This window comes from Pseudophryne corroboree, unplaced genomic scaffold (assembly GCF_028390025.1).
Source record: "Pseudophryne corroboree isolate aPseCor3 unplaced genomic scaffold, aPseCor3.hap2 scaffold_207, whole genome shotgun sequence".
Taxonomy (NCBI): Eukaryota; Metazoa; Chordata; class Amphibia; order Anura; family Myobatrachidae; genus Pseudophryne; species Pseudophryne corroboree.
In genome coordinates, this window is record NW_026968711.1 from 30,847 (window position 1) to 51,421 (window position 20,575).

Below are 20,575 nucleotides of genomic sequence, written 5' to 3' on the forward strand. Positions count from 1 at the left end.
TGGAGGTGTTTAATGCAAACTAGGGGTCAGCCAAGCGCCGCAAAAGGCCACCATGCCCTGCACGCCCCTTTTCTCTTTTCATATGCAGACGAGGGTTGAAGCCAACTTTGACCCACTGCTTGGATGACATCACCATATGCAAATCCATCTGCGGCAGGCCTTCCCCCAGGAATGCTTGCACTAGTTGTTGCATTTGGTTTGTTGTTTGGGGGTGCTTCAGTATTAGGCAGTCTTCTGCCCTCCCATGTTCATCTGAAAATATATGTTCTCCCTGCAGTTGTTGTCCCAAGATGAGAGTTCCCTTGTGCTGCCTCAGTTGAATCTCCTTTACTTGACAGAGATGTGCATGAGCAGCGGCCCTCCCCAGCCCTATTCCAAATCATACTTATTTTGCATAGGAGATACCATGGTCATGAAGATTTTTCTCCCAGGGTGAGGTTCATTCATTGCATTTTGGGTATGCTGACCCCTGTGATTTCCCCAAATGTGGGAAACTTGACTGCATTATTTGTGGTAGTGGGAGACTGTGTTTGTGCTTTCCTCTGGTCAGCTCTGGTAAAAGTCAGATTTCTTTGTCTCAGATCTTCCTCTAGCCTTGTTCTTCTTTCAAGAGTTCCCTGGTGCTGCCTCAGTTGGATCTCCTTCACTTCACAGGGGGGAACCCGAGCAGCGACCCTCCCCAGCTCTAGCCCAACTCCTACTTACCTGCCAGGTGAGATACTATGATCATGAAGGTGCTTCTCCCAGGGCAAGGCTCAACCATTGCACTCTGGGTGTGCTGCTCCTGCGATTTCCCCAAATGTGGGAAACTTGACTGCATAATTTGTGTTTCCCCTCGTCGGCTCTCGTATAATTCAGATCTCTTTGTCTCAGGTCTCTCTCCAGCCTAGTTTGCTGTCTGTTTCCACTTCTCTTTTCTTGAGCCGCTCCCTTCTATGCCCTTGCGCACTATCCTGACTTCTCCCGTCTGCTTACTTCGTGCCTTCCAACGCACAATGCGAACTACAGGTAGTGCTGCAGGGTCCACACCCTTTTACTTGCCTTACAGAGTAGCTCTGGAGCAGTTACAGTGCCCAGCTGCTGCAAGAAATCAGCTTGAATGCTTCAGGGGCTGGGGCATAGCCAACATGAGCCCCACACCGAAGGAGGGTGGAGGTGTGTAATGCGAACTAGGGGTCATCCAAGCGCTGCAAAAGGCCGCCATGCCCTGCACGCCCCTTTTCTCTTTTCATATGCAGACGAGGGTTGAAGCCAACTTTGACCCACTGCTTGGATGACATCACCATATGCAAATCCATCTGCTGCAGGCCTTCCCCCAGGAATGCTTGCACTAGTTGTTGCATTTGGTTTGTTGTTTGGGGGTGCTTCAGTATTAGGCAGCCTTCTGCCCTCACATGTTCATCTGAAAATATGTGTTCTCCCTGCAGTTGTTGTCCCCAGATGAGAGTTCCCTTGTGCTGCCTCAGTTGAATCTCCTTTACTTGACAGAGATGTGCCTGAGCAGCGGCCCTCCCCAGCCCTATCCCAAATCATACTTATTTTGCATAGGCGATACCATGGTCATGAAGATTGTTCTCCCAAGGTGAGGTTCATTCATTGCATTCTGGGTATGCTGACCCCTGTGATTTCCCCAAATGTGGGAAACTCGACAGCATTATTTGTGGTAGTGGGGGACTGTGTTTGTGCTTTCCTCTGGTCAGCTCTGGAAAAAGTCAGATTTCTTTGTCTCAGATCTTCCTCTAGCCTTGTTCTTCTTTCGAGAGTTCCCTTGTGCTACCTCAGTTGGATCTCCTTCACTTCACAGGGGGGTGCCCGAACAGCGACCCTCCCCAGCTCTAGCCCAACTCCTACTTACCTGCCAGGTGAGATACTATGATTATGAAGGTGCTTCTCCCAGGGCAAGGCTCACCCATTGCACTCTGGGTGTGCTGCCCCTGCGATTTCCCCAAATGTGGGAAACTTGACTGCATAATTTGTGTTTCCCCTGGTCGGCTCTCGTATAATTCAGATCTCTTTGTCTCAGGTCTCTCTCCAGCCTAGTTTGCTGTCTGTTTCCACTTCTCTTTTCTTGAGCCGCTCCCTTCTATGCCCTTGCGCACTATCCTGACTTCTCCTCCTGTCTGCTTACTTTGTGCCTTCCAACGCACAATGCGATCTACAGGTAGTGCTGCAGGGCCCAGACCCTTTTACTTGCCTTACAGAGCAGCTCTGGAGCTGTTACAGTGCCCAGCTGCTGCAAGAAATCAGCTTGAATGCTTCAGGGGCTGGGGCATAGCCAACATGAGCCCCACACCAAAGGAGGGTGGAGGTGTTTAATGCAAACTAGGGGTCAGCCAAGCGCCGCAAAAGGCCACCATGCCCTGCACGCCCCTTTTCTCTTTTCATATGCAGACGAGGGTTGAAGCCAACTTTGACCCACTGCTTGGATGACATCACCATATGCAAATCCATCTGCGGCAGGCCTTCCCCCAGGAATGCTTGCACTAGTTGTTGCATTTGGTTTGTTGTTTGGGGGTGCTTCAGTATTAGGCAGCCTTCTGCCCTCCCATGTTCATCTGAAAATATATGTTCTCCCTGCAGTTGTTGTCCCAAGATGAGAGTTCCCTTGTGCTGCCTCAGTTGAATCTCCTTTACTTGACAGAGATGTGCATGAGCAGCGGCCCTCCCCAGCCCTATTCCAAATCATACTTATTTTGCATAGGAGATACCATGGTCATGAAGATTTTTCTCCCAGGGTGAGGTTCATTCATTGCATTTTGGGTATGCTGACCCCTGTGATTTCCCCAAATGTGGGAAACTTGACTGCATTATTTGTGGTAGTGGGAGACTGTGTTTGTGCTTTCCTCTGGTCAGCTCTGGTAAAAGTCAGATTTCTTTGTCTCAGATTTTCCTTTAGCCTTGTTCTTCTTTCGAGAGTTCCCTTGTGCTGCCTCAGTTGGATCTCCTTCACTTTACAGGGGGGTGCCCGAGCAGCGACCCTCCCCAGCTCTAGCCCAACTCCTACTTACCTGCCAGGTGAGATACTATGATCATGAAGGTGCTTCTCCCAGGGCAAGGCTCACCCATTGTACTCTGGGTGTGCTGCTCCTGCGATTTCCCCAAATGTGGGAAACTTGACTGCATAATTTGTGTTTCCCCTGGTCGGCTCTCGTATAATTCAGATCTCTTTGTCTCAGGTCTCTCTCCAGCCTAGTTTGCTGTCTGTTTCCACTTCTCTTTTCTTCAGCCGCTCCCTTCTATACCCTTGTGCACTATCCTGACTTCTCCTCCCGTCTGCTTACTTTGTGCCTTCCAATGCACAATGCAAACTACAGGTAGTGCTGCAGGGCCCACACCCTTTTACTTGCCTTACAGAGCAGCTCTGGAGCTGTTGCAGTGCCAAGCTGCTGCAAGAAATCAGCTTGAATGCTTCAGGGGCTGGGGCATAGCCAACATGAGCCCCACACCGAAGGAGGGAGGAGGTGTGTAATGCAAACTAGGGGTCATCCAAGCGCTGCAAAAGGCCGCCATGCCCTGCACGCCCCTTTTCTCTTTTCATATGCAGACGAGGGTTGAAGCCAACTTTGACCCACTGCTTGGATGACATCACCATATGCAAATCCATCTGCTGCAGGCCTTCCCCCAGGAATGCTTGCACTAGTTGTTGCATTTGGTTTGTTGTTTGGGGGTGCTTCAGTATTAGGCAGCCTTCTGCCCTCACATGTTCATCTGAAAATATGTGTTCTCCCTGCAGTTGTTGTCCCCAGATGAGAGTTCCCTTGTGCTGCCTCAGTTGAATCTCCTTTACTTGACAGAGATGTGCCTGAGCAGCGGCCCTCCCCAGCCCTATCCCAAATCATACTTATTTTGCATAGGCGATACCATGGTCATGAAGATTGTTCTCCCAGGGTGAGGTTCATTCATTGCATTCTGGGTATGCTGACCCCTGTGATTTCCCCAAATGTGGGAAACTCGACTGCATTATTTGTGGTAGTGGGGGACTGTGTTTGTGCTTTCCTCTGGCCAGCTCTGGAAAAAGTCAGATTTCTTTGTCTCAGATCTTCCTCTAGCCTTGTTCTTCTTTCGAGAGTTCCCTTGTGCTGCCTCAGTTGGATCTCTTTCACTTGACAGGGGGGTGCCCGAACAGCGACCCTCCCCAGCTCTAGCCCAGCTCCTACTTACCTGCCAGGTGAGATACTATGATCATGAAGGTGCTTCTCCCAGGGCAAGGCTCACCCATTGCACTCTGGGTGTGCTGCCCCTGCGATTTCCCCAAATGTGGGAAACTTGACTGCATAATTTGTGTTTCCCTTGGTCGGCTCTCGTATAATTCAGATCTCTTTGTCTCAGGTCTCTCTCCAGCCTAGTTTGCTGTCTGTTTCCACTTCTCTTTTCTTCAGCCGCTCCCTTCTATACCCTTGTGCACTATCCTGACTTCTCCTCCCGTCTGCTTACTTTGTGCCTTCCAATGCACAATGCAAACTACAGGTAGTGCTGCAGGGCCCACACCCTTTTACTTGCCTTACAGAGCAGCTCTGGAGCTGTTACAGTGCCCAGCTGCTGCAAGAAATCAGCTTGAATGCTTCAGGGGATGGGGCATGGCCAACATGAGCCCCACACCAAAGGAGGGTGGAGGTGTTTAATGCGAACTAGGGGTCATCCAAGCACCGCAAAAGGCCGCCATGCCCTGCACGCCCCTTTTCTCTTTTCATATGCAGATGAGGGTTGAAGCCAACTTTGACCCACTGCTTGGATGACATCACCGTATGCAAATCCGTCTTCTGCAGAACTTCCCCCAGGAATGCTTGCACTAGTTGTTGCATTTGGTTTGTTGTTTGGGGGTGCTTCAGTATTAGGCAGCCTTCTGCCCTCCCATGTTCATCTGAAAATATGTGTTCTCCCTGCAGTTGTTGTCCCCAGATGAGAGTTCCCTTGTGCTGCCTCAGTTAAATCTCCTTTACTTGACAGAGATGTGCATGAGCAGCGGCCCTCCCCAGCCCTATTCCAAATCATACTTATTTTGCATAGGAGATACCATGGTCATGAAGATTTTTCTCCCAGGGTGAGGTTCATTCATTGCATTTTGGGTATGCTGACCCCTGTGATTTCCCCAAATGTGGGAAACTCAGCTGCATTATTTGTGGTAGTGGGGGACTGTGTTTGTGCTTTCCTCTGGTCAGCTCTGGTAAAAGTCAGATTTCTTTGCCTCAGATTTTCCTCTAGCCTTGTTCTTTCGAGAGTTCCCTTGTGCTGCCTTAGTTGGATCTCCTTCACTTTACAGGGGGGTACCCGAGCAGCGACCCTCCCCAGCTCTAGCCCAACTCCTACTTACCTGCCAGGTGAGATACTATGATCATGAAGGTGCTTCTCCCAGGGCAAGGCTAACCCATTGCACTCTGGGTGTGCTGCTCCTGCGATTTCCCCAAATGTGGGAAACTTGACTGTATAATTTGTGTTTCCCCTGGTCGGCTCTCGTATAATTCAGATCTCTTTGTCTCAGGTCTCTCTCCAGCCTAGTTTGCTGTCTGTTTCCACTTCTCTTTTCTTGAGCCGCTCCCTTCTATGCCCTTGCGCACTATCCTGACTTCTCCTCCTGTCTGCTTACTTTGTGCCTTCCAACGCACAATGCGAACTACAGGTAGTGCTGCAGGGCCCACACCCTTTTACTTGCCTTACAGAGCAGCTCTGGAGCTGTTACAGTGCCCAGCTGCTGCAAGAAATCAGCTTGAATGCTTCAGGGGCTGGGGCATAGCCAACATGAGCCCCACACCAAAGGAGGGTGGAGGTGTTAAATGCAAACTAGGGGTCAGCCAAGCGCCGCAAAAGGCCACCATGCCCTGCACGCCCCTTTTCTCTTTTCATATGCAGACGAGGGTTGAAGCCAACTTTGACCCACTGCTTGGATGACATCACCATATGCAAATCCATCTGCGGCAGGCCTTCCCCCAGGAATGCTTGCACTAGTTGTTGCATTTGGTTTGTTGTTTGGGGGTGCTTCAGTATTAGGCAGCCTTCTGCCCTCCCATGTTCATCTGAAAATATATGTTCTCCCTGCAGTTGTTGTCCCAAGATGAGAGTTCCCTTGTGCTGCCTCAGTTGAATCTCCTTTACTTGACAGAGATGTGCATGAGCAGCGGCCCTCCCCAGCCCTATTCCAAATCATACTTATTTTGCATAGGAGATACCATGGTCATGAAGATTTTTCTCCCAGGGTGAGGTTCATTCATTGCATTTTGGGTATGCTGACCCCTGTGATTTCCCCAAATGTGGGAAACTTGACTGCATTATTTGTGGTAGTGGGAGACTGTGTTTGTGCTTTCCTCTGGTCAGCTCTGGTAAAAGTCAGATTTCTTTGTCTCAGATCTTCCTCTAGCCTTGTTCTTCTTTCAAGAGTTCCCTGGTGCTGCCTCAGTTGGATCTCCTTCACTTCACAGGGGGGAACCCGAGCAGCGACCCTCCCCAGCTCTAGCCCAACTCCTACTTACCTGCCAGGTGAGATACTATGATCATGAAGGTGCTTCTCCCAGGGCAAGGCTCAACCATTGCACTCTGGGTGTGCTGCTCCTGCGATTTCCCCAAATGTGGGAAACTTGACTGCATAATTTGTGTTTCCCCTCGTCGGCTCTCGTATAATTCAGATCTCTTTGTCTCAGGTCTCTCTCCAGCCTAGTTTGCTGTCTGTTTCCACTTCTCTTTTCTTGAGCCGCTCCCTTCTATGCCCTTGCGCACTATCCTGACTTCTCCCGTCTGCTTACTTCGTGCCTTCCAACGCACAATGCGAACTACAGGTAGTGCTGCAGGGTCCACACCCTTTTACTTGCCTTACAGAGTAGCTCTGGAGCAGTTACAGTGCCCAGCTGCTGCAAGAAATCAGCTTGAATGCTTCAGGGGCTGGGGCATAGCCAACATGAGCCCCACACCGAAGGAGGGTGGAGGTGTGTAATGCGAACTAGGGGTCATCCAAGCGCTGCAAAAGGCCGCCATGCCCTGCACGCCCCTTTTCTCTTTTCATATGCAGACGAGGGTTGAAGCCAACTTTGACCCACTGCTTGGATGACATCACCATATGCAAATCCATCTGCTGCAGGCCTTCCCCCAGGAATGCTTGCACTAGTTGTTGCATTTGGTTTGTTGTTTGGGGGTGCTTCAGTATTAGGCAGCCTTCTGCCCTCACATGTTCATCAGAAAATATGTGTTCTCCCTGCAGTTGTTGTCCCCAGATGAGAGTTCCCTTGTGCTGCCTCAGTTGAATCTCCTTTACTTGACAGAGATGTGCCTGAGCAGCGGCCCTCCCCAGCCCTATCCCAAATCATACTTATTTTGCATAGGCGATACCATGGTCATGAAGATTGTTCTCCCAAGGTGAGGTTCATTCATTGCATTCTGGGTATGCTGACCCCTGTGATTTCCCCAAATGTGGGAAACTCGACAGCATTATTTGTGGTAGTGGGGGACTGTGTTTGTGCTTTCCTCTGGTCAGCTCTGGAAAAAGTCAGATTTCTTTGTCTCAGATTTTCCTTTAGCCTTGTTCTTCTTTCGAGAGTTCCCTTGTGCTGCCTCAGTTGGATCTCCTTCACTTTACAGGGGGGTGCCCGAGCAGCGACCCTCCCCAGCTCTAGCCCAACTCCTACTTACCTGCCAGGTGAGATACTATGATCATGAAGGTGCTTCTCCCAGGGCAAGGCTCACCCATTGTACTCTGGGTGTGCTGCTCCTGCGATTTCCCCAAATGTGGGAAACTTGACTGCATAATTTGTGTTTCCCTGGTCGGCTCTCGTATAATTCAGATCTCTTTGTCTCAGGTCTCTCTCCAGCCTAGTTTGCTGTCTGTTTCCACTTCTCTTTTCTTCAGCCGCTCCCTTCTATACCCTTGTGCACTATCCTGACTTCTCCTCCCGTCTGCTTACTTTGTGCCTTCCAATGCACAATGCAAACTACAGGTAGTGCTGCAGGGCCCACACCCTTTTACTTGCCTTACAGAGCAGCTCTGGAGCTGTTGCAGTGCCAAGCTGCTGCAAGAAATCAGCTTGAATGCTTCAGGGGCTGGGGCATAGCCAACATGAGCCCCACACCGAAGGAGGGTGGAGGTGTTTAATGCAAACTAGGGGTCAGACAAGCGCAGCAAAAGGCCACCATGCCCTGCACGCCCCTTTTCTGTTTTCATATGCAGACGAGGGTTGAAGCCAACTTTGACCCACTGCTTGGATGACATCACCATATGCAAATCCATCTGCGGCAGGCCTTCCCCCAGGAATGCTTGCACTAGTTGTTGCATTTGGTTTGTTGTTTGGGGGTGCTTCAGTATTAGGCAGCCTTCTGCCCTCCCATGTTCATCTGAAAATATGTGTTCTCCCTGCAGTTGTTGTCCCTAGATGAGAGTTCCCTTGTGCTGCCTCAGTTGAATCTCCTTAACTTGACAGAGATGTGCCTGAGCAGCGGCCCTCCCCAGCTCTATTCCAAATCATACTTATTTTGCATAGGAGATACCATGGTCATGAAGATTATTCTCCCAGGGTGAGGTTCATTCATTGCATTCTGGGTATGCTGACCCCTGTGATTTCCCCAAATGTGGGAAACTCGACTGCTTTATTTGTGGTAGTGGGGGACTGTGTTTGTGTTTTCCTCTGGTCAGCTCTGGTAAAAGTCAGATTTCTTTGTTTCAGAGCCTTGTTCTTCTTTTGAGAGTTCCCTTGTGCTGCCTCAGTTGGATCTCCTTCACTTGACAGGGGGGTGCCCGAGCAGAGACCCTCCCCAGCTCTAGCCCAACTCCTACTTACCTGCCAGGTGAGATACTATGATCATGAAGGTGCTTCTCCCAGGGCAAGGCTCACCCATTGCACTCTGGGTGTGCTGCCCCTGCGATTTCCCCAAATGTGGGAAACTTGACTGCATAATTTGTGTTTCCCCTGGTCGGCTCTCGTATAATTCAGATCTCTTTGTCTCAGGTCTCTCTCCAGCCTAGTTTGCTGTCTGTTTCCACTTCTCTTTTCTTCAGCCGCTCCCTTCTATGCCCTTGTGCACTATCCTGACTTCCCCGTCTGCTTACTTTGTGCCTTCCAACGCACAATGCAAACTACAGGTAGTGCTGCAGGGCCCACACCCTTTTACTTGCTTTACAGAGCAGCTCTGGAGCTGTTACAGTGCCCAGCTGCTGCAAGAAATCAGCTTGAATGCTTCAGGGGCTGGGGCATAGCCAACATGAGCCCCACACCGAAGGAGGGTGGAGGTGTTTAATGCGAACTAGGGGTCATCCAAGCGCCGCAAAAGGCAGCCATGCCCTGCACACCCCTTTTTTATTTTCATATGCAGACGAGGGTTGAAGCCAACTTTGACCCACTGCTTGGATGACATCACCATATGCAAATCCGTCTGCTGCAGGCCTTCCCCCAGGAATGCTTGCACTAGTAGTTGCATTTGGTTTGTTGTTTGGGGGTGCTTCAGTATTAGGCAGCCTTCTGCCCTCCCATGTTCATCTGAAAATATGTGTTCTCCCTGCAGTTGTTGTCCCCAGATGAGAGTTCCCTTGTGCTGCCTCAGTTGAATCTCCTTTACTTGACAGAGATGTGCCTGAGCAGCGGCCCTCCCCAGCCCTATCCCAAATCATACTTATTTTGCATAGGAGATACCATGGTCATGAAGATTGTTCTCCCAGGGTGAGGTTCATTCATTGCACTCTGGGTATGCTGACCCCTGTGATTTCCCCAAATGTGGGAAACTCGACTGCATTATTTGTGGTAGTGGGGGACTGTGTTTGTGCTTTCCTCTGGTCAGCTCTGGTAAAAGTCAGATTTCTTTGTCTCAGATCTTCCTCTAGCCTTGTTCTTCTTTCGAGAGTTCCCTTGTGCTGCCTCAGTTGGATCTCCTTCACTTGACAGGGGGTGCCCGAGCAGCAATCCTCCACAGCTCTAGCCCAACTCCTACTTACCTGCCAGGTGAGATACTATGATCTTCACTGTTAGGGCAATCAGGATGTGGAATTCCCTGCCAGGGAAGGTGGTAATGGCGGACTCTGTAATTGGATTTAAAAAAGGAATGGATACATTTCTGAATGAAAAAGCTATCCAAGGTTATAATACTTAAAATATCAACATGGTTAATCCGGGGGTAACATGAGTTATAGTAGCTAACTAGTCATAAAACATTATTCAGCAAGTATGTAGAATCATCACAACTTAAAACAGGTTGAACACGATGGGCAATTTGCCTCTATTCAACCTCAAAAACTATGTTACCATATGTTACTATATTACTATGTTACTGTAGTATACAGAACACCACAATGTAATGAGCAGTGATAGTGAGCACTGATGAGGATACTAAAACTGACACTGAGCAGCAAGATGCAGCACTGGACTATTAGTAATGTACTGTAGTATGCTGAGCACCACAATGCAGCACAAGACAATGAGCAGTGATACTGAGCACTGATGAGGATACTACTGAGAACTGACACTGAGCAGGAGAGACACACTACTAGTATTACTGAGCAGCAATAAGTAACCACTGATACTGAGCACTGATATTGAGATTTCCACTGAGAGAACATAGCCACGTCCTCTCCGCTCTCTCTTCAATGCACGAGTAAAAATGGCGGCAACGCGCAGCTCTTTATATGGAATCCGAATCTCGCGAGAATCCGACAGCGGGATGATGACATTTTCCCTTGTTCAGGTTTTCCGAGTCAGGCAGGAACAACCGAGCCTGCCTCGGACCAGTGTAAACCACGTGGAGTTCGTCGGGAATTCGGTTCTCGGAGAACCGAACCCGCTCCTCTATATATACTATATTACTATGTTACTGTAGTATACAGAACACCACAATGCAATGAGCAGTGATAGTGAGCACTGATGAGGATACTAGAACTGACACTGAGCAGCAAGATGCAGCACTGGACTATTAGTAATGTACTGTAGTATGCTGAGCACCACAATGCAGCACAAGACAATGAGCAGTGATACTGAGCACTGATGAGGATACTACTGAGAACTGACACTGAGCAGGAGAGACACACTACTAGTATTACTGAGCAGCAATAAGTAACCACTGATACTGAGCACTGATATTGAGATTTCCACTGAGAGAACATAGCCACGTCCTCTCCGCTCTCTCTTCAATGCACGAGTAAAAATGGCAGCAACGCGCAGCTCTTTATATGGAATCCGAATCTCACGAGAATCTGACAGCGGGATGATGACATTTTCCCTTGTTCAGGTTTTCCGAGTCAGGCAGGAACAACCGAGCCTGCCTCGGACCAATGTAAACCACGTGGAGTTCGTGGGGAATTCGGTTCTCGGAGAACCGAACCCACTCCTCTCTACCTTATACCCATCAATTGTTTTTATTTTCAATCTAAGCCCCTGCAGTTTTCTGTAAGCATCTGCTTCGCTATGATGATCAACAAGTCACAAGGGCAAACACTCAGGGCTTGAGGCGTAGATCTTAGGACCAGCTGCTACAAGCATGGCAGAGGTGTCACTATCACTGGTGACACCCAGAGAGGTGGCGAGGGAGATTGTAATGCAGTGCGCGCAGATAAACAGCGCAATGGTAAAAAGGAGGCATGGTTTCATAGGTAGGGGCGTGGCCTGGTGGCCTGAATCTACATTTTGTTGCTCCGGGTGTCCCGGGGGTTGGGGGCTGCACCCGGGGACTAGTGTGTGAGCGGTGCTGGCTCCTGCACAGTGACAGGGCATGGCCACCCAGCATGACGCCTCCCTTCTTGACCATGCTGTAATTGCAGTCGCACTGCAGTTCAGCGTGATCATAAAAAATGGTGTAGGCTCCTGCTGGTGCAGACTGTAGAGAAAAGCTGCTGTGACCACGCCCCCTGTGTCTCCTCCGTTGCAGACCCCATTTTGAAGCCTTGCCCCCGGACTAAGAGAAAAGAATGCCCTTGCGCACTATCCTGACTTCTCCTCCCGTCTGCTTAATTTGTGCCTTCCAACGCACAATGCGAACAACAGGTGGTGCTGCAGGGCCCACACACTTTTACTTGCCTTACAGAACAGCTCTGGAGCTGTTACAGTGCCCAGCTGCTGCAAGAAATCAGCTTGAATGCATCAGGGGATGGGGCATGGCCAACATGAGCCCCACACCAAAGGAGGGTGGGGGTGTTTAATGCGAACTAGGGGTCATCCAAGCACTGCAAAAGGCCGCCATGCCCTGCATGCCCCTTTTCTCTTTTCATATGCAGATGAGGGTTCCAGTCAACTTTGGCCCACTGCTTGGATTTACATCACCGTATGCAAATCCGTCTGCTGCAGACCTTCCCCCAGGAGTGCTTGTACTAGTTGTTGCATATGGGCCCTCATTCCGAGTCGTTCGCTCTGTAAATTTCATCGCATCGCAGTGAAATTCTGCTTAGTACGCATGCGCAATATTCGCACTGCGACTGCGCCAAGTAATTTTACAATGAAGAAAGTATTTTTACTCACGGCTTTTTCTTCGCTCCGGCGATCGTAATGTGATTGACAGGAAATGGGTGTTACTGGGCGGAAACAGGCCGTTTTATGGGCGTGTGGGAAAAAACGCTACAGTTTCCGGAAAAAACGCAGGAGTGGCCGGAGAAACGGGGGAGTGTCTGGGCGAACTCTGGGAGTGTTTGTGACGTCAAACCAGGAACGACAAGCACTGAACTGATCGCAGATGCAGAGTAAGTCTGAAGCTACTCTGAAACTGCTAAGTAGTTTGTAATCGCAATATTGCGAATACATCGGTCGCAATTTTAAGAAGCTAAGATTCACTCCCAGTAGGCGGCGGCTTAGCGTGTGTAACTCTGCTAAAATCGCCTTGCGAGCGATCAACTCGGAATGAGGGCCATGGTTTGATATTTGATGGTGCTTCAGTATTAGGCAGCCTTCCGCCCTCCCATGTTCATCTGAAAAGATGTGGTCTCCCTGCAGTTGTTGTCCCCAGATGAGAGTTCCCTTGTGCTGCCTCAGTTGAATCTCCTTTACTTGACAGAGATGTGCCTGAGCAGCGGCCCTCACCAGCCCTATCCCAAATCATACTTATTTTGCATAGGAGATACCATGGTCATGAAGATTGTTCTCCCAGGGTTAGGTTCATTCATTGCATTCTGGGTATGCTGACCCCTGTGATTTTCCCAAATGTGGGAAACTCGACTGCATTATTTGTGGTAGTGGGGGACTGTGTTTGTGCTTTCCTCTGGTCAGCTCTGGTAAAAGTCAGATTTCTTTGTCTCAGATCTTCCTCTAGCCTTGTTCTTCTTTCGAGAGTTCCCTGGTGCTGCTTCAGTTGGATCTCCTTCACTTCACAGGGGGGAACCCGAGCAGCGACCCTCCCCAGCTCTAGCCCAACTCCTACTTACCTGCCAGGTGAGATACTATGATCATGAAGGTGCTTCTCCCAGGGCAAGGCTCAACCATTGCACTCTGGGTGTGCTGCTCCTGCGATTTCCCCAAATGTGGGAAACTTGACTGCATAATTTGTGTTTCCCCTCGTCGGCTCTCGTATAATTCAGATCTCTTTGTCTCAGGTCTCTCTCCAGCCTAGTTTGCTGTCTGTTTCCACTTCTCTTTTCTTGAGCCGCTCCCTTCTATGCCCTTGCGCACTATCCTGACTTCTCCCGTCTGCTTACTTCGTGCCTTCCAACGCACAATGCGAACTACAGGTAGTGCTGCAGGGCCCACACCCTTTTACTTGCCTTACAGAGTAGCTCTGGAGCAGTTACAGTGCCCAGCTGCTGCAAGAAATCAGCTTTAATGCTTCAGGGGCTGGGGCATAGCCAACATGAGCCCCACACAGAAGGAGGGAGGAGGTGTGTAATGCAAACTAGGGGTCATCCAAGCGCTGCAAAAGGCCGCCATGCCCTGCACGCCCCTTTTCTCTTTTCATATGCAGACGAGGGTTGAAGCCAACTTTGACCCACTGCTTGGATGACATCACCATATGCAAATCCATCTGCTGCAGGCCTTCCCCCAGGAATGCTTGCACTAGTTGTTGCATTTGGTTTGTTGTTTGGGGGTGCTTCAGTATTAGGCAGCCTTCTGCCCTCACATGTTCATCTGAAAATATGTGTTCTCCCTGCAGTTGTTGTCCCCAGATGAGAGTTCCCTTGTGCTGCCTCAGTTGAATCTCCTTTACTTGACAGAGATGTGCCTGAGCAGCGGCCCTCCCCAGCCCTATCCCAAATCATACTTATTTTGCATAGGCGATACCATGGTCATGAAGATTGTTCTCCCAGGGTGAGGTTCATTCATTGCATTCTGGGTATGCTGACCCCTGTGATTTCCCCAAATGTGGGAAACTCGACTGCATTATTTGTGGTAGTGGGGGACTGTGTTTGTGCTTTCCTCTGGCCAGCTCTGGAAAAAGTCAGATTTCTTTGTCTCAGATCTTCCTCTAGCCTTGTTCTTCTTTCGAGAGTTCCCTTGTGCTGCCTCAGTTGGATCTCTTTCACTTGACAGGGGGGTGCCCGAACAGCGACCCTCCCCAGCTCTAGCCCAACTCCTACTTACCTGCCAGGTGAGATACTATGATCATGAAGGTGCTTCTCCCAGGGCAAGGCTCACCCATTGCACTCTGGGTGTGCTGCCCCTGCGATTTCCCCAAATGTGGGAAACTTGACTGCATAATTTGTGTTTCCCTTGGTCGGCTCTCGTATAATTCAGATCTCTTTGTCTCAGGTCTCTCTCCAGCCTAGTTTGCTGTCTGTTTCCACTTCTCTTTTCTTCAGCCGCTCCCTTCTATACCCTTGTGCACTATCCTGACTTCTCCTCCCGTCTGCTTACTTTGTGCCTTCCAATGCACAATGCAAACTACAGGTAGTGCTGCAGGGCCCACACCCTTTTACTTGCCTTACAGAGCAGCTCTGGAGCTGTTACAGTGCCCAGCTGCTGCAAGAAATCAGCTTGAATGCTCCAGGGGATGGGGCATGGCCAACATGAGCCCCACACCAAAGGAGGGTGGAGGTGTTTAATGCGAACTAGGGGTCATCCAAGCACCGCAAAAGGCCGCCATGCCCTGCACGCCCCTTTTCTCTTTTCATATGCAGATGAGGGTTGAAGCCAACTTTGACCCACTGCTTGGATGACATCACCGTATGCAAATCCGTCTTCTGCAGAACTTCCCCCAGGAATGCTTGCACTAGTTGTTGCATTTGGTTTGTTGTTTGGGGGTGCTTCAGTATTAGGCAGCCTTCTGCCCTCCCATGTTCATCTGAAAATATGTGTTCTCCCTGCAGTTGTTGTCCCCAGATGAGAGTTCCCTTGTGCTGCCTCAGTTAAATCTCCTTTACTTGACAGAGATGTGCATGAGCAGCGGCCCTCCCCAGCCCTATTCCAAATCATACTTATTTTGCATAGGAGATACCATGGTCATGAAGATTTTTCTCCCAGGGTGAGGTTTATTCATTGCATTTTGGGTATGCTGACCCCTGTGATTTCCCCAAATGTGGGAAACTCAACTGCATTATTTGTGGTAGTGGGGGACTGTGTTTGTGCTTTCCTCTGGTCAGCTCTGGTAAAAGTCAGATTTCTTTGTCTCAGATTTTCCTCTAGCCTTGTTCTTCTTTCGAGAGTTCCCTTGTGCTGCCTTAATTGGATCTCCTTCACTTTACAGGGGGGTACCCTAGCAGCGACCCTCCCCAGCTCTAGCCCAACTCCTACTTACCTGCCAGGTGAGATACTATGATCATGAAGGTGCTTCTCCCAGGGCAAGGCTAACCCATTGCACTCTGGGTGTGCTGCTCCTGCGATTTCCCCAAATGTGGGAAACTTGACTGTATAATTTGTGTTTCCCCTGGTCGGCTCTCGTATAATTCAGATCTCTTTGTCTCAGATCTCTCTCCAGCCTAGTTTGCTGTCTGTTTCCACTTCTCTTTTCTTGAGCCGCTTACTTCTATGCCCTTGCGCACTATCCTGACTTCTCCTCCTGTCTGCTTACTTTGTGCCTTCCAACGCACAATGCGAACTACAGGTAGTGCTGCAGGGCCCACACCCTTTTACTTGCCTTACAGAGCAGCTCTGGAGCTGTTACAGTGCCCAGCTGCTGCAAGAAATCAGCTTGAATGCTTCAGGGGCTGGGGCATAGCCAACATGAGCCCCACACCAAAGGAGGGTGGAGGTGTTTAATGCAAACTAGGGGTCAGCCAAGCGCCGCAAAAGGCCACCATGCCCTGCACGCCCCTTTTCTCTTTTCATATGCAGACGAGGGTTGAAGCCAACTTTGACCCACTGCTTGGATGACATCACCATATGCAAATCCATCTGCGGCAGGCCTTCCCCCAGGAATGCTTGCACTAGTTGTTGCATTTGGTTTGTTGTTTGGGGGTGCTTCAGTATTAGGCAGTCCTCTGCCCTCCCATGTTCATCTGAAAATATATGTTCTCCCTGCAGTTGTTGTCCCAAGATGAGAGTTCCCTTGTGCTGCCTCAGTTGAATCTCCTTTACTTGACAGAGATGTGCATGAGCAGCGGCCCTCCCCAGCCCTATTCCAAATCATACTTATTTTGCATAGGAGATACCATGGTCATGAAGATTTTTCTCCCAGGGTGAGGTTCATTCATTGCATTTTGGGTATGCTGACCCCTGTGATTTCCCCAAATGTGGGAAACTTGACTGCATTATTTGTGGTAGTGGGAGACTGTGTTTGTGCTTTCCTCTGGTCAGCTCTGGTAAAAGTCAGATTTCTTTGTCTCAGATCTTCCTCTAGCCTTGTTCTTCTTTCGAGAGTTCCCTGGTGCTGCCTCAGTTGGATCTCCTTCACTTCACAGGGGGGAACCCGAGCAGCGACCCTCCCCAGCTCTAGCCCAACTCCTACTTACCTGCCAGGTGAGATACTATGATCATGAAGGTGCTTCTCCCAGGGCAAGGCTCAACCATTGCACTCTGGGTGTGCTGCTCCTGCGATTTCCCCAAATGTGGGAAACGTGACTGCATAATTTGTGTTTCCCCTCGTCGGCTCTCGTATAATTCAGATCTCTTTGTCTCAGGTCTCTCTCCAGCCTAGTTTGCTGTCTGTTTCCACTTCTCTTTTCTTGAGCCGCTCCCTTCTATGCCCTTGCGCACTATCCTGACTTCTCCCGTCTGCTTACTTCGTGCCTTCCAACGCACAATGCGAACTACAGGTAGTGCTGCAGGGCCCACACCCTTTTACTTGCCTTACAGAGTAGCTCTGGAGCAGTTACAGTGCCCAGCTGCTGCAAGAAATCAGCTTGAATGCTTCAGGGGCTGGGGCATAGCCAACATGAGCCCCACACCGAAGGAGGGTGGAGGTGTGTAATGCGAACTAGGGGTCATCCAAGCGCTGCAAAAGGCCGCCATGCCCTGCACGCCCCTTTTCTCTTTTCATATGCAGACGAGGGTTGAAGCCAACTTTGACCCACTGCTTGGATGACATCACCATATGCAAATCCATCTGCTGCAGGCCTTCCCCCAGGAATGCTTGCACTAGTTGTTGCATTTGGTTTGTTGTTTGGGGGTGCTTCAGTATTAGGCAGCCTTCTGCCCTCACATGTTCATCTGAAAATATGTGTTCTCCCTGCAGTTGTTGTCCCCAGATGAGAGTTCCCTTGTGCTGCCTCAGTTGAATCTCCTTTACTTGACAGAGATGTGCCTGAGCAGCGGCCCTCCCCAGCCCTATCCCAAATCATACTTATTTTGCATAGGCGATACCATGGTCATGAAGATTGTTCTCCCAGGGTGAGGTTCATTCATTGCATTCTGGGTATGCTGACCCCTGTGATTTCCCCAAATGTGGGAAACTCGACTGCATTATTTGTGGTAGTGGGGGACTGTGTTTGTGCTTTCCTCTGGCCAGCTCTGGAAAAAGTCAGATTTCTTTGTCTCAGATCTTCCTCTAGCCTTGTTCTTCTTTCGAGAGTTCCCTTGTGCTGCCTCAGTTGGATCTCTTTCACTTGACAGGGGGGTGCCCGAACAGCGACCCTCCCCAGCTCTAGCCCAACTCCTACTTACCTGCCAGGTGAGATACTATGATCATGAAGGTGCTTCTCCCAGGGCAAGGCTCACCCATTGCACTCTGGGTGTGCTGCCCCTGCGATTTCCCCAAATGTGGGAAACTTGACTGCATAATTTGTGTTTCCCTTGGTCGGCTCTCGTATAATTCAGATCTCTTTGTCTCAGGTCTCTCTCCAGCCTAGTTTGCTGTCTGTTTCCACTTCTCTTTTCTTCAGCCGCTCCCTTCTATACCCTTGTGCACTATCCTGACTTCTCCTCCCGTCTGCTTACTTTGTGCCTTCCAATGCACAATGCAAACTACAGGTAGTGCTGCAGGGCCCACACCCTTTTACTTGCCTTACAGAGCAGCTCTGGAGCTGTTACAGTGCCCAGCTGCTGCAAGAAATCAGCTTGAATGCTCCAGGGGATGGGGCATGGCCAACATGAGCCCCACACCAAAGGAGGGTGGAGGTGTTTAATGCGAACTAGGGGTCATCCAAGCACCGCAAAAGGCCGCCATGCCCTGCACGCCCCTTTTCTCTTTTCATATGCAGATGAGGGTTGAAGCCAACTTTGACCCACTGCTTGGATGACATCACCGTATGCAAATCCGTCTTCTGCAGAACTTCCCCCAGGAATGCTTGCACTAGTTGTTGCATTTGGTTTGTTGTTTGGGGGTGCTTCAGTATTAGGCAGCCTTCTGCCCTCCCATGTTCATCTGAAAATATGTGTTCTCCCTGCAGTTGTTGTCCCCAGATGAGAGTTCCCTTGTGCTGCCTCAGTTAAATCTCCTTTACTTGACAGAGATGTGCATGAGCAGCGGCCCTCCCCAGCCCTATTCCAAATCATACTTATTTTGCATAGGAGATACCATGGTCATGAAGATTTTTCTCCCAGGGTGAGGTTTATTCATTGCATTTTGGGTATGCTGACCCCTGTGATTTCCCCAAATGTGGGAAACTCAACTGCATTATTTGTGGTAGTGGGGGACTGTGTTTGTGCTTTCCTCTGGTCAGCTCTGGTAAAAGTCAGATTTCTTTGTCTCAGATTTTCCTCTAGCCTTGTTCTTCTTTCGAGAGTTCCCTTGTGCTGCCTTAATTGGATCTCCTTCACTTTACAGGGGGGTACCCTAGCAGCGACCCTCCCCAGCTCTAGCCCAACTCCTACTTACCTGCCAGGTGAGATACTATGATCATGAAGGTGCTTCTCCCAGGGCAAGGCTAACCCATTGCACTCTGGGTGTGCTGCTCCTGCGATTTCCCCAAATGTGGGAAACTTGACTGTATAATTTGTGTTTCCCCTGGTCGGCTCTCGTATAATTCAGATCTCTTTGTCTCAGATCTCTCTCCAGCCTAGTTTGCTGTCTGTTTCCACTTCTCTTTTCTTGAGCCGCTTACTTCTATGCCCTTGCGCACTATCCTGACTTCTCCTCCTGTCTGCTTACTTTGTGCCTTCCAACGCACAATGCGAACTACAGGTAGTGCTGCAGGGCCCACACCCTTTTACTTGCCTTACAGAGCAGCTCTGGAGCTGTTACAGTGCCCAGCTGCTGCAAGAAATCAGCTTGAATGCTTCAGGGGCTGGGGCATAGCCAACATGAGCCCCACACCAAAGGAGGGTGGAGGTGTTTAATGCAAACTAGGGGTCAGCCAAGCGCCGCAAAAGGCCACCATGCCCTGCACGCCCCTTTTCTCTTTTCATATGCAGACGAGGGTTGAAGCCAACTTTGACCCACTGCTTGGATGACATCACCATATGCAAATCCATCTGCGGCAGGCCTTCCCCCAGGAATGCTTGCACTAGTTGTTGCATTTGGTTTGTTGTTTGGGGGTGCTTCAGTATTAGGCAGTCCTCTGCCCTCCCATGTTCATCTGAAAATATATGTTCTCCCTGCAGTTGTTGTCCCAAGATGAGAGTTCCCTTGTGCTGCCTCAGTTGAATCTCCTTTACTTGACAGAGATGTGCATGAGCAGCGGCCCTCCCCAGCCCTATTCCAAATCATACTTATTTTGCATAGGAGATACCATGGTCATGAAGATTTTTCTCCCAGGGTGAGGTTCATTCATTGCATTTTGGGTATGCTGACCCCTGTGATTTCCCCAAATGTGGGAAACTTGACTGCATTATTTGTGGTAGTGGGAGACTGTGTTTGTGCTTTCCTCTGGTCAGCTCTGGTAAAAGTCAGATTTCTTTGTCTCAGATCTTCCTCTAGCCTTGTTCTTCTTTCGAGAGTTCCCTGGTGCTGCCTCAGTTGGATCTCCTTCACTTCACAGGGGGGAACCCGAGCAGCGACCCTCCCCAGCTCTAGCCCAACTCCTACTTACCTGCCAGGTGAGATACTATGATCATGAAGGTGCTTCTCCCAGGGCAAGGCTCAACCATTGCACTCTGGGTGTGCTGCTCCTGCGATTTCCCCAAATGTGGGAAACGTGACTGCATAATTTGTGTTTCCCCTCGTCGGCTCTCGTATAATTCAGATCTCTTTGTCTCAGGTCTCTCTCCAGCCTAGTTTGCTGTCTGTTTCCACTTCTCTTTTCTTGAGCCGCTCCCTTCTATGCCCTTGCGCACTATCCTGACTTCTCCCGTCTGCTTACTTCGTGCCTTCCAACGCACAATGCGAACTACAGGTAGTGCTGCAGGGCCCACACCCTTTTACTTGCCTTACAGAGTAGCTCTGG

The 20,575-nt window shown here is 49.9% G+C and overlaps 26 non-coding genes and 5 pseudogenes across 26 annotated transcripts; all 31 read left to right on the plus strand.

Annotated features, from left to right (window-relative positions):
* Positions 1–381: 381 nt before the first annotated feature.
* LOC135005695 (U1 spliceosomal RNA) lies at positions 382–545 on the plus strand. Its single transcript, XR_010206223.1, has one exon. It is a non-coding gene; the product is annotated as a U1 spliceosomal RNA (small nuclear RNA).
* A 152-nt stretch (positions 546–697) lies between these two features.
* On the plus strand, positions 698–833 carry LOC135005909 (U1 spliceosomal RNA; annotated as a pseudogene).
* Positions 834–1,531: 698 nt separating this feature from the next.
* LOC135005731 (U1 spliceosomal RNA) lies at positions 1,532–1,695 on the plus strand. The gene has a single exon (XR_010206258.1). It is a non-coding gene; the product is annotated as a U1 spliceosomal RNA (small nuclear RNA).
* A 152-nt stretch (positions 1,696–1,847) lies between these two features.
* On the plus strand, positions 1,848–2,010 carry LOC135005853 (U1 spliceosomal RNA). Its single transcript, XR_010206373.1, has one exon. It is a non-coding gene; the product is annotated as a U1 spliceosomal RNA (small nuclear RNA).
* A 674-nt stretch (positions 2,011–2,684) lies between these two features.
* Positions 2,685–2,848, plus strand: LOC135005697 (U1 spliceosomal RNA). Its single transcript, XR_010206225.1, has one exon. It is a non-coding gene; the product is annotated as a U1 spliceosomal RNA (small nuclear RNA).
* Positions 2,849–3,000: 152 nt separating this feature from the next.
* LOC135005841 (U1 spliceosomal RNA) lies at positions 3,001–3,163 on the plus strand. Its single transcript, XR_010206362.1, has one exon. It is a non-coding gene; the product is annotated as a U1 spliceosomal RNA (small nuclear RNA).
* A 674-nt stretch (positions 3,164–3,837) lies between these two features.
* Positions 3,838–4,001, plus strand: LOC135005623 (U1 spliceosomal RNA). The gene has a single exon (XR_010206154.1). It is a non-coding gene; the product is annotated as a U1 spliceosomal RNA (small nuclear RNA).
* A 152-nt stretch (positions 4,002–4,153) lies between these two features.
* LOC135005813 (U1 spliceosomal RNA) lies at positions 4,154–4,316 on the plus strand. The gene has a single exon (XR_010206337.1). It is a non-coding gene; the product is annotated as a U1 spliceosomal RNA (small nuclear RNA).
* A 674-nt stretch (positions 4,317–4,990) lies between these two features.
* Positions 4,991–5,154, plus strand: LOC135005587 (U1 spliceosomal RNA). The gene has a single exon (XR_010206121.1). It is a non-coding gene; the product is annotated as a U1 spliceosomal RNA (small nuclear RNA).
* Positions 5,155–5,303: 149 nt separating this feature from the next.
* Positions 5,304–5,466, plus strand: LOC135005880 (U1 spliceosomal RNA). Its single transcript, XR_010206399.1, has one exon. It is a non-coding gene; the product is annotated as a U1 spliceosomal RNA (small nuclear RNA).
* A 674-nt stretch (positions 5,467–6,140) lies between these two features.
* LOC135005698 (U1 spliceosomal RNA) lies at positions 6,141–6,304 on the plus strand. Its single transcript, XR_010206226.1, has one exon. It is a non-coding gene; the product is annotated as a U1 spliceosomal RNA (small nuclear RNA).
* A 152-nt stretch (positions 6,305–6,456) lies between these two features.
* LOC135005910 (U1 spliceosomal RNA) lies at positions 6,457–6,592 on the plus strand (annotated as a pseudogene).
* Positions 6,593–7,290: 698 nt separating this feature from the next.
* LOC135005732 (U1 spliceosomal RNA) lies at positions 7,291–7,454 on the plus strand. Its single transcript, XR_010206259.1, has one exon. It is a non-coding gene; the product is annotated as a U1 spliceosomal RNA (small nuclear RNA).
* Positions 7,455–7,606: 152 nt separating this feature from the next.
* Positions 7,607–7,767, plus strand: LOC135005840 (U1 spliceosomal RNA). Its single transcript, XR_010206361.1, has one exon. It is a non-coding gene; the product is annotated as a U1 spliceosomal RNA (small nuclear RNA).
* Positions 7,768–8,442: 675 nt separating this feature from the next.
* Positions 8,443–8,606, plus strand: LOC135005666 (U1 spliceosomal RNA). The gene has a single exon (XR_010206195.1). It is a non-coding gene; the product is annotated as a U1 spliceosomal RNA (small nuclear RNA).
* Positions 8,607–8,748: 142 nt separating this feature from the next.
* LOC135005756 (U1 spliceosomal RNA) lies at positions 8,749–8,911 on the plus strand. The gene has a single exon (XR_010206282.1). It is a non-coding gene; the product is annotated as a U1 spliceosomal RNA (small nuclear RNA).
* Positions 8,912–9,581: 670 nt separating this feature from the next.
* Positions 9,582–9,745, plus strand: LOC135005922 (U1 spliceosomal RNA). Its single transcript, XR_010206425.1, has one exon. It is a non-coding gene; the product is annotated as a U1 spliceosomal RNA (small nuclear RNA).
* Positions 9,746–12,985: 3,240 nt separating this feature from the next.
* LOC135005613 (U1 spliceosomal RNA) lies at positions 12,986–13,149 on the plus strand. The gene has a single exon (XR_010206145.1). It is a non-coding gene; the product is annotated as a U1 spliceosomal RNA (small nuclear RNA).
* A 152-nt stretch (positions 13,150–13,301) lies between these two features.
* Positions 13,302–13,437, plus strand: LOC135005912 (U1 spliceosomal RNA; annotated as a pseudogene).
* Positions 13,438–14,135: 698 nt separating this feature from the next.
* Positions 14,136–14,299, plus strand: LOC135005624 (U1 spliceosomal RNA). The gene has a single exon (XR_010206155.1). It is a non-coding gene; the product is annotated as a U1 spliceosomal RNA (small nuclear RNA).
* A 152-nt stretch (positions 14,300–14,451) lies between these two features.
* Positions 14,452–14,614, plus strand: LOC135005814 (U1 spliceosomal RNA). Its single transcript, XR_010206338.1, has one exon. It is a non-coding gene; the product is annotated as a U1 spliceosomal RNA (small nuclear RNA).
* Positions 14,615–15,288: 674 nt separating this feature from the next.
* Positions 15,289–15,452, plus strand: LOC135005573 (U1 spliceosomal RNA). The gene has a single exon (XR_010206106.1). It is a non-coding gene; the product is annotated as a U1 spliceosomal RNA (small nuclear RNA).
* A 152-nt stretch (positions 15,453–15,604) lies between these two features.
* On the plus strand, positions 15,605–15,767 carry LOC135005882 (U1 spliceosomal RNA). Its single transcript, XR_010206401.1, has one exon. It is a non-coding gene; the product is annotated as a U1 spliceosomal RNA (small nuclear RNA).
* A 674-nt stretch (positions 15,768–16,441) lies between these two features.
* On the plus strand, positions 16,442–16,605 carry LOC135005699 (U1 spliceosomal RNA). The gene has a single exon (XR_010206227.1). It is a non-coding gene; the product is annotated as a U1 spliceosomal RNA (small nuclear RNA).
* A 152-nt stretch (positions 16,606–16,757) lies between these two features.
* Positions 16,758–16,893, plus strand: LOC135005964 (U1 spliceosomal RNA; annotated as a pseudogene).
* Positions 16,894–17,591: 698 nt separating this feature from the next.
* Positions 17,592–17,755, plus strand: LOC135005625 (U1 spliceosomal RNA). The gene has a single exon (XR_010206156.1). It is a non-coding gene; the product is annotated as a U1 spliceosomal RNA (small nuclear RNA).
* A 152-nt stretch (positions 17,756–17,907) lies between these two features.
* On the plus strand, positions 17,908–18,070 carry LOC135005815 (U1 spliceosomal RNA). The gene has a single exon (XR_010206339.1). It is a non-coding gene; the product is annotated as a U1 spliceosomal RNA (small nuclear RNA).
* A 674-nt stretch (positions 18,071–18,744) lies between these two features.
* On the plus strand, positions 18,745–18,908 carry LOC135005690 (U1 spliceosomal RNA). Its single transcript, XR_010206218.1, has one exon. It is a non-coding gene; the product is annotated as a U1 spliceosomal RNA (small nuclear RNA).
* Positions 18,909–19,060: 152 nt separating this feature from the next.
* On the plus strand, positions 19,061–19,223 carry LOC135005883 (U1 spliceosomal RNA). Its single transcript, XR_010206402.1, has one exon. It is a non-coding gene; the product is annotated as a U1 spliceosomal RNA (small nuclear RNA).
* Positions 19,224–19,897: 674 nt separating this feature from the next.
* Positions 19,898–20,061, plus strand: LOC135005700 (U1 spliceosomal RNA). The gene has a single exon (XR_010206228.1). It is a non-coding gene; the product is annotated as a U1 spliceosomal RNA (small nuclear RNA).
* A 152-nt stretch (positions 20,062–20,213) lies between these two features.
* Positions 20,214–20,349, plus strand: LOC135005965 (U1 spliceosomal RNA; annotated as a pseudogene).
* The last annotated feature ends 226 nt before the right edge of the window (positions 20,350–20,575 follow it).